The following is a 17,040-nucleotide window of genomic DNA, read 5'->3' as shown; positions in this document are numbered from 1 at the left end:
GATACACACTACTATATATAAAGTAGATAATCAACAAGGACCTACTGTATAGCACAGGGAACTATACTCAATATATTGTAATGACCTATAATGAAAATTATCAGTTATAATGTACATATATATATATAAAACTGAATCACTTCGCTATACATCTGAAACTAACAAAACATTGTAAATCAACTGTACTCAAAAAAAAAGGCCATATCAAGTGTCATCAAGGATGTGAAATAACAGGAACTCGTATACACTACTAGCGAGACTGTTAACTTGTAGAACCACTGGTTTTTAAAAAATTAAAAAATATTTTTTTAGGGCTTCCCTGGTGGCGCAGTGGTTACGACTCTGCCTGCCAATGCAGGGGACACGGGTTCGAGCCCTGGTCTGGGAAGAGCCCACGTGCCTTGGAGCAACTAAGCCCGTGCACCACAACTACTGAGCCTGCACTCTACAGCTCACAAGACGCAACTACTGAGCCCACGTGTCACAACTACTGAAGCCCGCACACCTAGAGCCCATGCTCCGTAACAAAAGAAGCCACCTCTACGAGAAGCCCGCGCACTGCAACGAAGAGTAGCCCCTGCTCGCTGCAACTAGAGAAAGCCCACGCGCAGCAACAAAGACCCAACACAGCCAAAAATAAATAAGTTTATAAAAAAAAATAATAATAATATTGGCTTCTATATTTGACTATGTAGTTACTTTTATCAGTGATTTTCATTTCTTCACATTGCTTTGTATTATTACCTAAGGCCCCTTCATTTCAACCTAAAAGACTCCCCTTTGCATTTCTTATAGTGCAGGCCTACTAGTGACACATTTTTTCAGCTCTTGTTTATCTGGGAGTGTTTTAATATTCCTGTCCTCTGGATAGTTCTGCCAAATAAAGGATTCCTGGTTGACAGTTTTTCTCCCAGCACTTTAAATCTGTCATCCCCCCATCTTCTGGCCTCCATGGTATTTGATGGGAAAGTGGCTGTCAGTCTTACTGAGGATTCCCTTCTGCATGATAAGTCACTTCTTTCCTGCTTTCAGAATTCTCCCTTTGTCTTTGTCTTTGTACAACTTGATTATAATACGTCTCAGTGTAGGTCTCTTTGAATTTATCTTGCTTTGAGCTAATTGAGGTTACTGGATTTGTAGATCCATGTATTTCATCGACTTGGGGAAGTTTCTGACCTTTCTTCAAATATTCCTTCTGCTCCTTTTATCCTCTTCTGGCACTCCCATTATGAATATGTTGCTACACTGGATGGTGTCTTATAGGTCTTTAGGCTCTGCTTATTTTTCTTCAATCCTTTTTATTCCTTTCTGCTCTTCATGCTGGATAATCTCAAGTGACCTATTCTGATATAATGAGTATATCTGGATTCTGACCCCCAGTTCCTGGCACAAAGCTTTAAAAATGCTTGGACTTTCCTGAGTGATAGGAGTGTTTGTAGCATGAGGTGACACATGCAGGGGCCCTTAGATAGCTGCAGGATGGGGGCTGGTCACTAAAAAACCAACCACACATGTAGAGGGTTGGAAATTTCAGCCTCACCTCCCTGATCTCCCCGAGAGGCTAGAGAGTGAGTTCAATCACACCAATGGTGTAATCAATCATATCTATGTATCAGTAATAAAACTCCATATAAAAATTCTGGGCTATAAAACCCAGGGGAGCTTCCTGCTTGGTGAACACTTGATATACTGGGAGGGTGATGGGCTCAGACCCCGAGAGGAGAGGGCCTGGAAGCTCTGCATCATCTCTGGCCCCCAGACCTTGCCTTACTTCCTACATCTGGTGTTCCTCGGTTGTTTCTTTTATAAAATTCATAATCATAAGTATAGCATTTTCAGTGTGTTCTGGGACACACTCTAGCCAAGTACAGAATGGAGGAAGCTGTGGGAAATGCTGAATTTATAGTCCAGTCAGCCAGGCAGAAGTGTGGGTATCCTGGCATCCCACTTGTGGCTGGTACCTGAGGGGAGTGCAGTCTGCTGAGGACACTGCCCTTCAGCTTGTGGCATCTGATGCTACTAACTTGAGTTCAGAACTGAATTGAACTGAGTTGTAGACACACAGCTGGTGTCAGCAGAGTCCTATATTCAAGTTCATTGATTCTTTCTTCTACCTATTCCAATTTGCTCCTAAAACCACCAAGTAATATTTTCATTTCAGATACAGTATTATTCAGGATTTCTATCTGGTTCCTATACTTCCTATTTCTTTGTTGGAATTCTCTATTTGTTGATACATCATGCTCTTGGTTTCCTTTAGCTCTTTGAGCATTTTAAGACTGTTAATTTAGGGACTTCCCTGGTGGCGCAGTGGTTTAAGACTCTGCGCTCCCAATGCTAGGGGCCCGGGTTCAATCCCTGGCCAGGGAACTAGATCCCACATGCATGCTGCAACTAAGAGGTCACATGCCACAACTAAGGAGCCTGCGTGCTGCAACTAAGGAGCCTGTGAGGCACAACTAAAGGAGGCACAACTAAGACCCGGTGCAACCAACTAAATAAATAGATAAATATTAAAAAAAAAAAAAAGACAAACTATTTCTCAGAAAAGTTCACTGTCTGGCTTCTTCAGGTACAATGTCTATTAATCTTTTCTTCCTGTGAAGCGGCCATACATTTCTGATTTTGTGCATGCCTAGTAATTTTATATTAAAAATTGGGAATTTTGACTATTACAATCTGGCAATTCTGGAGTCAGATACTTTCCACTCCCACTGCTTGATAAAGATTACTTTTTTTTTTTTTTTTTTTTACTTTTTAAAACTATTTTTGTTAGAACAGTATTCTTTATTGTGTATGGCCACTGAGTCTCTGTTTCATTACCTTAGTGGTCACCTAGTGATTTCACAGAAATTTCCTTAAAGAGTTTTTGGCTATTCTGAATAGTGCTTCTGGGAACATTCATGTAGAAGTTTCTGTGTGGACATGCGTTTTCCATTCTCTTGGGTATATACCCAGGAGTACAACTGCTGGGTCATACAGTAACTCTATGTTTCACTTTTTGAGGAACTGTGAAATTGTTTTCCACAGTGGCTGCACCATTTCTCCAAATCTAGGGCAACACTTGTGGTCATTACTGCCACCAAGTGTATGTGGTGTCTCCTTGTGTGTTCATTTGTATGAGTCTAATGTCTAATATATTGAGCATTCTCATGTGCTTACTGTCCATTTTTATATTATCCACTTTGTATTGTCCATTTTTATATTACCCTTGGAGAAATGCCAATGCAGACCCTTTGCCCATTTTAAAAACAGACTTAATTTTTAAAGCAGTTTCGGGTTTACAGAAAAATTTCACAGAAGTACATAGTTCCCACAAATGCTGCCCCTCACAGACCCATGCACAGATTCTCTTATTAACATTGTGCATTAGAGTAATAAATTTGTAACAATTGATGAATGAACTTTGCTACATTATTATTAACTAAAGTCCATAGCTTACATTGGGGTTGACTCTTGGTATCATCTAGTTCCATGGGTTCTTCAAGCAAGTGTATTTCATGTACCTACCATGACAGTATCATACAGAGTTAGCTTCACTGCCCTGAAAATGCCTTTTGCTCATGGACTACTCTCTCCCCACACCCAAACCCCTGGCAGCCACCGACCTTTATTACGGTTTCCCAACTCCAGCATGTCATATAGCTGGAATCATAGGATATGGACCCTTTTCAGACTGGCTGCTCTCACTCAGGGATCCTCCAGGTCTTTTCACGGCTTGAGAGCTCTTTTCTTTTGACCACTGAGTAAAATTCCTTTGTATGGATGTAGTACAGTTTGATTATCTAGTCACTGATTGAAGCACATCTGGTTGCTTCCAAGTTTGGGCAATTAAGGATAAAGCTGCTGGGCTTCCCTGGTGGCACAGTGGTTAAGAATCCACCTGCCAATGCAGGGGACACAAGTTCGAGCCCTGGTCTGGGAAGATCCCACATGCCGTGGAGCAACTAAGCCCGTGCGCCACAACTACTGAGCCTGCGCTCTAGAGCCCGCGAGCTACAACTACTGAGCCTGTGTGCCTAGAGCCCGTGCTCTGCATAAGAGAAGACACTGTAATGAGAAGCCTGTGCACTGCAACGAAGAGTAGCCCCCACTCGCTGCAGCTAGAGAAAGCCCGTGCGCAGCAACAAAAACCCAGTGCAGCCAAAAATAAATAAATAAAATAATTTTTTAAAAAAAAGAATAAAGTTGCTAGGGACTTCCCTGGTGGTCCAGTGGGTAAGACTCTGCACTCCCAATGCAGGGGGCCCAGGTTCAATCCCTGGTCAGGGAACTAGATCCCGCATGCACGCCACAACTAAGAGTTCGCATGCTGCAACTAGGAAGTCTGCATGCCGCAACCAAGAAGTCCACATGCTGCAACTAAGATCCTGTGTGCCGCAACTGGGACTGAGCACAGCCAAAAATAAATTAAAAAAACAAAAAAAGAAATAATAAACCTGCTATTAACATTTGTGTCCAAGGTTTACGTGTAAATGTAAGTTTTCAACTCATTTGGGTAAATAAGTGCACCATGAACACTGGACAATACTGTAAGCCTATGCTTACCTTTGTAAGACACTGTCAAACTCTCCCGAAGTGGCTGTACCATTCTGGGCTCCTACCAACAATGTATGAGCGTTCCTGTTGTTCCACATCTCTGCAAGCATTGGGTGTTGTCAGCATTCCAGATTTTGGCCATAGGTAAAATCTAACAGGTAGATTAGATTCTACTAGGTACAGAGTGGTATCTCGTTGTTTTAATCTGCAATTCCCTGATGACTTACGGTGTTGAGCACCTTTTCATATGCTAATTTGCCATCTATACTCTTTGATAAGGTGACTAGTCAGATCTTTTGCCCATTTTTTAATTGGGTTGTTTTCATATTATTGAATCTAAAGTGTTCTTTCTGGGCGGAGTCAAGATGGCGGTGTGGGAAGATGCAGAGTTAGCGTCTCCCCACATCTAGAGCACCTGCCAGCTGCTGGTGGGGGACTCTGACCCCCAAGGAGACAGAGGAACCCCAAGGTGAACTGGTAGGATGTAGCGGGACTGAGCGGGGAGGAGCAGCGGAGGCCAGAAAGGTTCGGTGCCCCTGAGGCCGGGGGGATCAGGAGAGGCAGTCAGGAGGGGCCCTCCCAGACCGGAGGAGCAGGAGAGGAAAGAAGGGCGTCTGCCCCGCCCACTCGAGCCCAGGAAGCCTGCTGGGCTCCCAGGTGAGGTCCCCTGACCTCTGAGACCAGGGGTGCAGGGTACGCCTGGGCCTCTTCTGTTCCTTGAGCCTAAGCCCCACTCCCCACAGCCCCCAGGGCCTTTTCCAGCCCCGTGGGTCCTGAGCATTGGCCCCGCCCACTGCCCAAACCACGCCCTTGCTTAGGCCCCGCTCTCCATAGCCAAGGCGCCTTCCCCCCCTCTTTTTTTCCTTTCTCCTTTTTTTTTTTTTTTTTTTTTTTAACTATTGTGGTACTGTTGTACCTCCTGGTTGTTGACTCATCTATGTTTTTACTTTTATATTCTCCCTAACATATCTGTTACTTTCCTAGTCTAATTTTATTTTTTACTTTGTTATTGTTTTTTTTTTTTTGCCGCCTCAGGCGGCTTGCAGGATTTTGGTTCATGAGCCTGGGGTCGGGCCGAAGCTCCCGTGGCAGGAGCTCCGAGTCCGAACCACTGGACTAACAGAGAACCTCAGACCCCAGGGAATATTCTTCGGAGTGAGGTCTCACGGAGTTCCTCATCTCAGCACCAAGACCCAGCTCTACCCACTAGACTACAAACCCCAGAGTTGGAAACCTCAGGCCAAACAATCAGTAAGACAGGAAAACAATTCCACTCTTAAAAAAAAAGAAAAAATGAGATGGCAAAAAAGTATGTCATAGATGAAGGAGCAAAGTAAAAACCTACAAAACCAAATAAATGAAGAGGAAATAGGCAATCTCCCTGAAAAAGAATTCAGAGTAATGATAGTAAAGATAATCCAGTATCTCGGAAATAGAATGGAGGCACGGATTGAGAAAATACAAGAAATGTTTAACAAAGATCTAGAAGAACTAAAGAACAAACAAACAGAGATGAACAACATAATAACTCAAAATGAAAAATACACTAGAAGGAATCAATAACAGAATGAGGCAGAAGAACGAATAAGTGAGCTGGAAGACAAAATGGTGGAAATACCTGCCAAGGAACAGAATAAAGAAAAAAGAATGAAAAGAATTGAAGACAATCTCAGAGACCTCTGGGACGACAATAAACGCAGCAACATTCGAAGTACAGGGGTCTCAGAAGAAGAAGAGAAAAAGAAAGGGTCTGAGAAAATATTTGAAGAGATTATAGTTGAAAACTTCCCTAACATGGGAAAGGAAACAGTCACTCAACTCCAGGAAGCACAGAGAGTCCCATACAGGATAAACCCTAGGAAAAACACACCAAGACACATATTAATCAAACTAACAAAAATGAAATTCAAAGTAAAAATATTAAAAGCAGCGAGGGAAAAACAAAAAATAACATACAAAGGAATCCCCATAAGGTTATCAGCTGATTTTTCAGTGGAAACTCTGCAGGCCAGAAGGGAATGGCAGGACATACTTAAAGTGATGAAAGAGAAAAACCTACAACCAAGATTACTCTACCCTGCAAGGATCTCATTCAGATTCGATGGAGAAGTCAAAAGCTTTTCAGACAAGCAAAGGCTAAGAGGATTCAGCACCACCAAACCAGCTTTAAAACAAATGCTAAAGAAACTTCTCTAAGCAGGAAACACAAGACAAGAAAAAGACCCACAAAAACAAACCCAAAACAATTAAGAAAATGGTAATAGGAACATACATATCATTAATAACTTTGAATGTAAATGGATTAAATGCCCCAACCAAAAGACAAAGACTGGCTGAATGGATACAAAACAAGACCCATATATATGCTGTCTACAAGAGACTCACTTCAGACCTAGGGACACATACAGACTGAAAGTGAAGGGATGGAAAAAGATATTCCATGCAAATGGAAATCAAAAGAAAGCTGAAGTAGCAATACTCGTATCAGAAAAAATAGACTTTAAAATAAAGACTGTTACAAAAGATAAGGAGAGACACTACAGAATGATCAAAGGATCAATCCAAGAAGAAGATAAAACAGTTGCAAATGTTTATGCACCCAACATAGGAGCACCTCAATACATAAGGCAAGTGCTAACAACCATGAAAGGAGAAATTGACAGTAACACAATAAAAGTAGGGGACTTTAACACCCCACTTACACCAATGGACAGATCATCCAAACAGAAAATAAATAAGGAAACACAAGCTTTAAATGATACAATAGACCAGATAGACCTAATTGATATTTATAGAACATTCCACCCAAAAGTGGCAGAATACACTTTCTTCTCAAGTGCACATGGAACATTCTCCAGGATAGATCACATCTTGAGTCACAAATCAAGCCTTGGAAAATGTAAGAAAATTGAAATCGTATCAAGTATCTTTTCTGACCACGATGCTATGAGACTGGAAATCAATTACAGGGAAAAAACTGTAAAAAACACAAATACATGGAGGTTAAACAGTGCGCTACTAAATAACCAAGAGATCACTGAAGAAATCAAAGAAGAAATTAAAAAATACATAGAAACAATGAAAACACGACGACCCAAAACCTATGGGACGCAGCAGAAACAGTTCTAAGAGGGAAGTTTATAGCAATACAATCTCACGTCAAGAAACAAGAACAATCTCAAATAAACAATCTAACCCTACACTTAAAACAACTAAAGAAACAAGAACAAAGAAAACCGAAAGTCAGTAGAAGGAAAGAAATCATAAAGATCAGAGCAGAAATAAATGAAGTAGAAACTAAGAAAACAATAGCGAAGATCAATAAAACTAAAAGCTGGTTCTTTCAGAAGATAAACAAAATTGATAAACCCTTAGCCAGACTCATCAAGAAAAAAAGGGAGAGGATGCAAATCAATAAAATTAGAAATGCAAAAGGAGATATCACAACTGACACTGCAGAAATACAAAGGATTATAAGAGACTACTACAAACAACTATATGCCAATAAAATAGACAACCACGAAGAAATGGACAAATTCTTGGAAAGGTACAATTTTCCAAGACTGAACCAGGAAGAACTAGAAAATATAAACAGACCTATCACAAATAATGAAATTGAAACCGTAATTAAAAATCTTCCAACAACCAAAAGTCCAGAACCAGATGGCTTCACAGGCGAATTCTAGCAAACATTTAGAGAAGAGCTAACACCTATCCTTCTCAAACTCTTCCAAAACATTGCAGAGGAAGAAACACTCCCGAACTCATTCTATGAAGCCACCATCACCCTGATACCAAAACCAGAAAAAGATATCACAAAAAAAGAAAATTATAGACCAATATCACTGATGAGCATAGATGCAAAAATCCTGAACAAAATACTAGCAAACAGAATCCAACAGCACATTAAAAGGATCATACACCATGATCAAGTGGGATTTATCCCAGGGATGCAAGAAATCTTCAATATATGCAAATCAATCAATGTGATACACATTAACAAATTAAGGAATAAAAACCATATGATCATCTCAATAGATGCAGAAAAAGCTTTTGCCAAATTCAACACGCATTTATGATAAAAACTCTCTAGAAAATGGGCATGGAGGGAACCTACCTCAACATAATAAAGGCCATATATGACAAACCTACAGCAAGGATCACACTCAATGGTGAAAAACTGAAAGCATTTCCACTAAGATCAGGAACAAGACAAGGATGTCCACTCTCGCCACTCTTATTCAACATAGTTTTGGAAGTCCTAGCCACGGCAATCAGAGAAGAAAAAGAAATAAAAGGAATACAAATTGGAAAAGAAGAAGTAAAACTGTCACTGTTTGCTGATGACATGATACTATATATAGAAAATCCTAAAGATGCCACCAGAAAACTACTAGAACTAATCAATGAATTTGGTAAGGTTGCAGGATACAAAATTAATGTACAGAAATCTCTGGCATTCCTATACACCAACAACGAAAAATCAGAAAGAGAAATTAAGGAAACACTCCCATTTACCACTGCAACAAAAAACAATAAAATACCTAGGAATAAACCTGCCTAAGGAGGTGAAAGACTTGTACTCAGAAAACTATAAAACACTGATGATAGAAATAAAAGATGACATAAACAGATGGAGAAATATACCATGTTCTTGGATTGGAAGAATCAATATTGTGAAAATGACTATACTACCCAAAGCAATCTACAGATTCAACGCAATCCCTATCAAACTACCAATGGCATTCTTCAGAGATTTAGAACAAAATATTGTACAATTCATATGGAAACACAAAACACCCCGAATAGCCAAGGCAATCTTGAGAAAGAAAAACGGAGTTGGAGGAATCAGGCTCCCCGACTTAAAACTATACCACAAAGCTACAGTAATCAAGACGGTATGGTACTGGCACAAAATCAGAAATATAGATCAATGGTACAAGATACAGTGCCCAGAGATAAACCCATGCACATATGGGCACCTAATTTACGACAAAGGAGGCAAGAACATACAATGGAGAAAAGACAGCCTCTTCAATAAGTGGTGCTGGGAAAACTGGACAGCTACATGTAAAAGAATGAAATTAGAACACTCCCTAACACCATACACAAAAATAAACTACAAATGGATTAAAGACTTAAATGTAAGACCAGATACTATAAAACTCTTAGAGGAAAACATACGAAAAACACTCTTTGACATAAACCACAGCAAGATCTTTTTTGACCCACCTCCTAGAGTAACAGAAATAAAAACAAAGATAAACAAATGGGACTTAATTAAACTTCAAAGCTTTTGCACAGCAAAGGAAACCATAAACCATACAAAAAGACAACCCTCAGAATGGGTGAAAATATTTGCAAATGAAATAACAAAGGATTAATCTCTAAAATATACAAACAGCTCATGGAGCTCAATATCAAAAAAACCAAACAATCCAGTTAAAAAATGGGCGGAAGACCTAAATAGACATTTCACCAAGGAAGACATACAGATGGCCAAGAGGCACATGAAAAGATGCTCAACATCACTAATTATTAGAGAAATGCAAATCAAAACTACAATGAGGTATCACCTCATGCCAGTCAGAATGGCCATTATCAAAAAATATAGAAACAATAAGAGCTGGAATTCTAGGGTGTGGTGAAAAGGGAACCCTCCTGCACTGTTGGTGGGAATGTAAAGTGATAAAACCACTATGGAAAACAGTATGGAGTTTCCTTAAAAAACTAAAAATAGAACTACCATATGACCCAGCAATCCCACTACTGGGCATATACCCTGAGAAAACCGTAATTCAAAAAGAGTCCTGTACCACAGTGTTCATTGCAGCACTATTTACAATAGCTAGGACATGGAAGCAACCTAAGTGTCCATCGACAGATGAATGGATAAAGAAGACGTGGCGGGCTTCCCTGGTGGCGCAGTGGTTGAGAATCTGCCTGCCAATGCAGGGCACACGGGTTCAAGCCCTGGTCTGGGAGGATCCCACATGCCGTGGAGCAACTAGGCCCGTGAGCCACAATTACTGAGTCTGCGCGTCTGGAGCCTGTGCTCCGCAACAAGAGAGGCTGCGATAGTGAAAGGCCTGCGCACCACGATGAAGAGTGGCCCCCACTTGCCGCAACTAGAGAAAGCCCTCGCACAGACACGAAGACCCAACACAGCCATAAATAAATAAATAAATAAATTTATTAAAAAAAAAAAAAAAAAAAAAAAAGAAGACGTGGCACATATATAGAATGGAATATTACTCAGCCATAAAAAGAAACGAAATTGAGTTATTTGTAGTGAGGTGGATGGACCTAGAGTATGTCATACAGAGTGAAGTAAGTCAGAAAGAGAAAAACAAATGCTAACACATATATATGGAATCTAAGAAAAAAAAAATGGTACTGATGGACCTAGTAGCAGGGCAGGAATAAAGAGACAGACATAGAAAATAGACTTGAGGTCATGGGGTGGGAGGGTGAAGCTGGGGCAAAGTGAGAGTAGCATCGATACACATACGCTACCAAATGTAAAACAGATAGCTGGTGAGAAGCAGCAGCACAGCACAGGGAGATCAGCTCTGTGCTTTGCGATGACCTAGAGGGGTGGGATAAGGAGGAGAGGAGGGAGGCTCAAGAGGGAGGAGACATGGGGACATGTGAATGCATATGGTTGATTCGCTTTGTTGTGCAACAGAAACTAACACAGTACTGTGAAGTAATTATACTCCAATGAAGATCTATTAAAAAAAAAAAGATTTAATACAGGAAAAAAAAATAAAGTTTTCTTTTTATTGTACATTTTGGATACCAGTCCTTTTTCAGATATGTTTATTAGAGATTTTTTCCTAGTCCCTATCTTATCTTTTCATTCTATTAACAGTGTTTTTTGCAGAGCAGAAATTTAAAACTTTAATGAAGTTCAACTATCAATTTGACAATGTCCTTACTGTCCATATAATCAGTCATAATTCCAATTATTATTTTAAAATTCTCTATGTCACAGAAATAATCAAATTTCCTTGTCAACTGCATCTTTTTTTTTAATCGTCAAATCTCACCAAATCTTTCACCATGGCTATTTTTACGTCTTTTGTCTTTCACAGTTATTGTTTTACCTTTGATTCTTCTCTGAAAGCATTTACAATCAATTACAGGGAAAAAATGCTTCATCTTCAAGGAGATTCATGGAAAGGACCCTGACAAGTACTCCAGAATACAGGTTTTTGACAACTTTAAGATCATACTACTGAACTGGGTAAGAATTTTTAGAACTCTAATGAAGAAATTGATTCATAAAACTGCTAACCCAAGATATAGCAAAACAAGACTTAATTACATGTGACTGAAATGAGCTGATGCAGATGATTATAATTTTTGCACTTTTTGTTTGAAGCATTCTTGGTTCTTTAATGTTTTGTTATCCAGATTTAAGGAAACCTTTTCTCTTTCTCTTAAGCTATCTATAACTTACCACAATTTAATAGATTATGTTTTTTAAAATAAAAATTAAAACATGTATCTTTTCTCTCTACCTGATCCTTGCAGAATTCAGATACTCTTAGTTTCTCATTTTCATGGCAAAATACTTATTTGCATAGGTTCGATCAGAATCTGTTCTCCCTATAACAGCACACAATTGGAAACACTGGTTTATTAGCGAGGCTTTGTCTGGATCATCCTATTTGACCTACATGTACATAGAATCAGATGTGATCACACAGATTTAAGGAACTGATGTTGACTTTATGGAGCCAATGCTTATGAAGTCCCTTGAAACACTGGCCTGGTACCTTACTTACACTTGAGTAAGGATGGTCATTTTCCAGCTGGCCCGGGAACCTTAAGATACACTGGGGAGAAGAGAGTTTCCTGTGAGCTCGGCTTCCTCAACATGGCAGCGCCCTTGTCTGTGGAGGTGGAGTTCGGAGGCGGTGCGGAGCTCCTGTTTGACGGTGTGAAGAAGCATCAGGTCACCTTGCCTGGACAGGAGGAACCCTCATGCAGTCAATGCCGAGGAGTAGGGCAGGAGGACGTGCTGGGGAAGCCAGGTTCTCCACCGCAACGAGGGATGCCAGCATCACGGCTGAAATTGGCCGGGGCCACACTCCAAGCATTTTGGGTCATTTTCAGCTTGAGCGCGAAAGGGGTCAGGGATAGATGACCTGGGCTCAGACCCGACGACACCCGACTGCCCCCCCCCACCCCGCAACTCCTGAACCCACTTCTGAGGAAATAAACAAATAAATAAACCCCAAAAAAAAAAAAAAAAAAAAAAGATACACTGGGGACCTCAAGAAGAGTGGAATTCACCCAAATCTATAGGTACTGCAGGGGAAGTCTGATGGCAAATTCTTGGCTTGGCTTCCTAGACTTGAAAGACTTTTAAAGGTCCACTCTAGAATTCCTTATTAAAAGTTCCAACAAAGGTGACTTGAAAAGGACCTATATGATAAACCACTATTGTTGCTGTGTTTATACAAATAATCAGGCCAGGATAAGACTAAACTTATTTTACAAACAAATAGTCTTACTATAATGGCATTTGAGAAAAATAGGGTAACTATAAAGAGAAAATTATGTTTCAATGGAAAACTATCACACACCCCTGTGGTTATTAGATATGGCCCTATTCATTTTCTTTGAGGTTTTGTTATCTACCTGTAAACTGGACTGGATCCTGAATTATTCTAGTTTCCTCCAGTGTCTAGTTACAACTGCTCAAACTAACAATAGCAAGTTTTGTCCCACCATTCTAACTTGGAATCACTAAGAATTAAAACTATCCTTTTCCTGAAACACTATAAGCTAAAGCTGGATGACACGATATAAACTTCAGAGAAACCACCACAACAGATCACGTACGGACAACCTTCATGCCTGCTGTTCTGCAGGCCACTAAGAAAATTCATGGGAACACCCAATTTCATAAACAGAGACATTCAAACTGCAAACCAGGAAATTCACCAAACTACAACTGCCACCCTCATTCCACCATCTGAAGATACTTTGAGCTCAAATCCAGAAATCTTCTTGACTGGATGCCCTCTGGACTCAGAAACTAGGTTTCCAACTATGAATCTTTGTTTTTCTTTTGTTTCCTCAGAAACTCCCCTCATAAATGCCTGACTGCTCACACCACATAGAGACCTAACTTAGATGGACACGGACACCCCCCTGCACCACTGCCTCTCGAAACAGACAGAAGAGTTTAACTGCACTGACTTATTCTCAAGACTAAGACACTAGTTCGGTGAGCTATGAAACAAGGTACCTTAGCTTCTGGGCTGTGAGACTTCTTGTGGAAGTTTCAAAGTGGGAGTGGAGAGGAATGAAGGGTGGCAGAATATGCCACCCCCAAATATGCCACTTTAGCGTAAGAATTATTTTGAACTAAAGGCACTTGAAAAAACGGCATATTTTTGTTGTTGTTGTTGTTAGAAAGGCGGTTAGAAGAGCATTTTAATCTCTGCTTCTCTTTTTGAAAAGAGGACATAAAAACTCCCATGTGAAAGATGCCATCATCCCTGTACCGGAAGAAGAGAAACATTCTTTGCTGGGGAGTCAGAGCTGAGAGAATTCTACACAAACAGACCTTGTTAAAATAATTCTTACCTTCCTTTAGCCTCTTCACATGGCTCAGTTACTCTCCCACAGCTGCCACTCTTTACATGCTACAGGCCACTATAAAAGCATGTAGATTCTGCCACATTTTTGCATCTTCACTTCCTTACGAGGGCTCCTGTGTCACATAAAACTTACATAAATGTGTATGCTTTTCTCCTGGGAATCTGTCTTAATGTCAGTTTAATTCTCAGGTCCAGCTGAAAAACCCTAAGAGGGGAAAGGTAAAATTTTGCCTCCCCTACATGTATGATGATTTCTGGGCTACTTACATGTCAGACTGAAAACAAAGTCTTCTACTTTGTTTTTTATTTCTTCCATAATATTTCTATATTCCAACACCACTTACATTTTTTTGACAGTTTGGAAATGGACCAAAAGCACAACAGCAACAACAAAAATAGATAAGGTGGATTTCATCAAAATTAAAAACTTTTGTGCAACAACTCAATAGCAAAGAAATAAACAAGTCACGGGGATGTGATGCACAGCATGGAAACTAGAGTTAATAACACTGTGCCGTCTACTGGAAACGTGCTAAGAGAGAAAATCTTAAAAAGTTTTCATCACAAGAAAAAAATTCTTGTAACTATGTATGGTGATGTATGTTACTAGACATTGTGGTGATCATTTCACAACATACACAAACATCGAATCATCATGTTGTACACCTGAAACTAATATAATTTTATATGTCAGTTTTATCTAAATTTTTTTAGAAGTTTGTGCAACAGAGGGCACTATCAAAAAGTGAAAAGACAATCTACAGGATGGAAGAAAATATTTGCAAACCATACATCTAATAAGAGTCCAGAATATATTAAAAACTTTCACAATTCAACAGCAAAAAGAGAAACGACTCAATTACAAAATGGATAAAGGACTTGAACAGACAAAAAAAGGTATATAGATAGCCAAGAATCTTATGAAAATATGCTCAAGATTAATTTGCATGAAGTAAAGGTACAAATTAAAACCACATTTCACACCCACTAGAATGGCTATAATAAAATATAGTAAAACAATGAATTAAATAAACTAAAAGAATTAAATAAGTAAAAATATAATAAAATAAAATAGAGAAAATTAATAAAACCAAAATTGGTTCTTTGCAAAGAGCCACAAAATTGACAAATTTTTAGTCAGATGGACTAAGAAAAAACAGAGACTCACATAACTGAAAGCAGGAATGAAAATGGGGGCATTACTACCAATTTTACAGAACTAAAACAGATTATAAGAGAATACTATGAACAACTGTATGGTAATAAAGTCTATAACCTATTAGAAATAGACAAATTCCTAGAAACACAAAACCTATCAAGACTAAATCATGAAGAAACAGAAATTCTGAATAGATCTATAACTAGTAAGAAGACTGAATCTGTAATAAAAAATCTCCTGACAAAGAACAGTCCTGAACTTAATGGCTTCACTGGTGAATTCTACCAAACATTTAAAGAGGAACCAATATTTACAGACTTTTCCCAAAAAGTGAGGAAGGAAGACTTCCTAATTCATTCTATGAAACCAGCATTACCCTGATACCAAAGCCAGACAAAGACACTATAGAGAAGAAAACTACAGACCAATATCCCCTGTGAACACTGATGACAAAATCTCCAATATACTAGCAAATCAAATTCAGCAGCATATAAAAGGCTTATATACCATGACCAAGTGGGATTTATTGCTGGATGATTCAACATAGGAAAATGGGTTAATATAAAACACATTACAAAATGAAGGGAAAAAACCTCAGGATCATCTCAATTGATGCAAAACAAGCATTTGACAAAAACGCAACACCCTTTCATGATAAAAACACTTAACAGAATAGGAATAGAAGGAAAGTACCTCAATGTAATGAAAGCCATATATGAAAAACCCACAGCAAACATAATACTCAATGGTGAAAGACTGAAAGCTTTTCATCTAAGTTCAGGAACAAGGCAAGGATGCCCACTTTTGCCAATTCTATTCAACGTAAGTACTGGAAATTCTAGCCAGAGCAATTAGGGAAGAAAAAGGAATGAAAGGTATACAAATTGGAAAGGAAGAATTATCTCTGTTCAAAGATAATATGATCTTATGTATAGAAAACCCTAACAATTCCACAAAGAAAACTGTTAGAGCTAATAAATGAATTCAGTACTGTCACAGAATACAATGTCAACACAGACAAGACACAGTTGTATTTCTGTTCTATACACTAACAATGAACAATCTGAAAAGGAAATTATGAAACAATCCCATTTACAATAGCATCAAAAGGAATAAAATAACTTAAAAATTAACTTAACCAAGGAGGTAAAAAACTAGTACAATGGAAATTTCAAAATATTGCAGAAATAAATTAAAGAAGACATAAATAAATGGAATTACAGCTCATGTTCAAGGATTAGATGCCTTTTCATTGTTAAGATGGCAATATTACCTAAACCAGTCCACAGATTCAATGCCAATCCCTATAAAAATCTTAATGACATTATTTGCAGAAATAGAAAAATCCATCTTACAATTCACATGGAATCTCAAGGGACCTGGAATAGCCAAAAAAATCTTGAGAAAGAAGAAAAAAGCTGGAGAACCACACTTTCTGGGCTTAAAACTTACTGCAAAGCTACAGTAATCAAAATGGTGTGGTACTGGCATAAAGACAGACATGTAGACCAATGGAATAGAACAGAGGGCCCTTGAATAAATAAACCCTTGCATATATGGTCAAATGATTTTTGATAAGGATGCTAAGATCATTCAGTGGGGAAAGGACAGTCTTTTTAACAACTGTTTCTGGGAAAACTGGATATCCACATGCAAAAGAATGAAGTCAGATCCTTACCTAACACCACATACAAAAATTAACTCAGGGACTCCCCTGGTGGC

At 39.0% G+C, this 17,040-nt stretch overlaps 1 non-coding gene across 1 annotated transcript; it reads left to right on the top strand.

The window, feature by feature from the left end:
- The first annotated feature begins 4,200 nt into the window (after positions 1-4,200).
- On the top strand, positions 4,201-4,273 carry TRNAG-CCC (transfer RNA glycine (anticodon CCC)). The gene has a single exon. It is a non-coding gene; the product is annotated as a tRNA-Gly (tRNA).
- Positions 4,274-17,040: the final 12,767 nt, after the last annotated feature.

This window comes from Balaenoptera ricei, chromosome 20 (assembly GCF_028023285.1).
Source record: "Balaenoptera ricei isolate mBalRic1 chromosome 20, mBalRic1.hap2, whole genome shotgun sequence".
Lineage (NCBI taxonomy): Eukaryota > Metazoa > Chordata > Mammalia > Artiodactyla > Balaenopteridae > Balaenoptera > Balaenoptera ricei.
The sequence above is the reverse complement of the archived record's forward strand: the minus strand, read 5'-3'. Positions and strand labels throughout refer to the sequence as shown.